Genomic DNA, 376 nt, shown 5'->3' with positions numbered 1-376 from the left:
ATTCTGTTAATTTGGTTCCTCTCTTTCTTTCATTTGGGCCAGTGGTCTGTCAATCTTGGTCATTTTCTCAAAGAAGGAAAAAAAAAGTGGTCTGAGATTTGTTGATTCTTTGTGTTGTTTTCTTGTTTCTATTTCACTGATTTCTGCTCAGATTTTTCTGACTTTTCTGAATAGCGTCATTAAGCCATTTACTTGTGCTCTTCTTCTTGTTGTTGTTGGTTTTGTTTATTTATCTGTTTTGTTTTGAGGCAGGGTTTCTCTGTACAGCCCTGGCTGACCTGGAACTTGCTCTGTAGATCAGGCTGGCCCTGAACTCACAGAGATCTCTCTGCCTCTCTGCCTCTGCCTCTGCCTCTGCCTCTGCCTCTGCCTCTGC

This window comes from Mastomys coucha, unplaced genomic scaffold, assembly GCF_008632895.1.
Source record: "Mastomys coucha isolate ucsf_1 unplaced genomic scaffold, UCSF_Mcou_1 pScaffold15, whole genome shotgun sequence".
NCBI classification, from domain to species: Eukaryota; Metazoa; Chordata; class Mammalia; order Rodentia; family Muridae; genus Mastomys; species Mastomys coucha.
Note: the sequence above shows the minus strand (reverse complement) of the source record.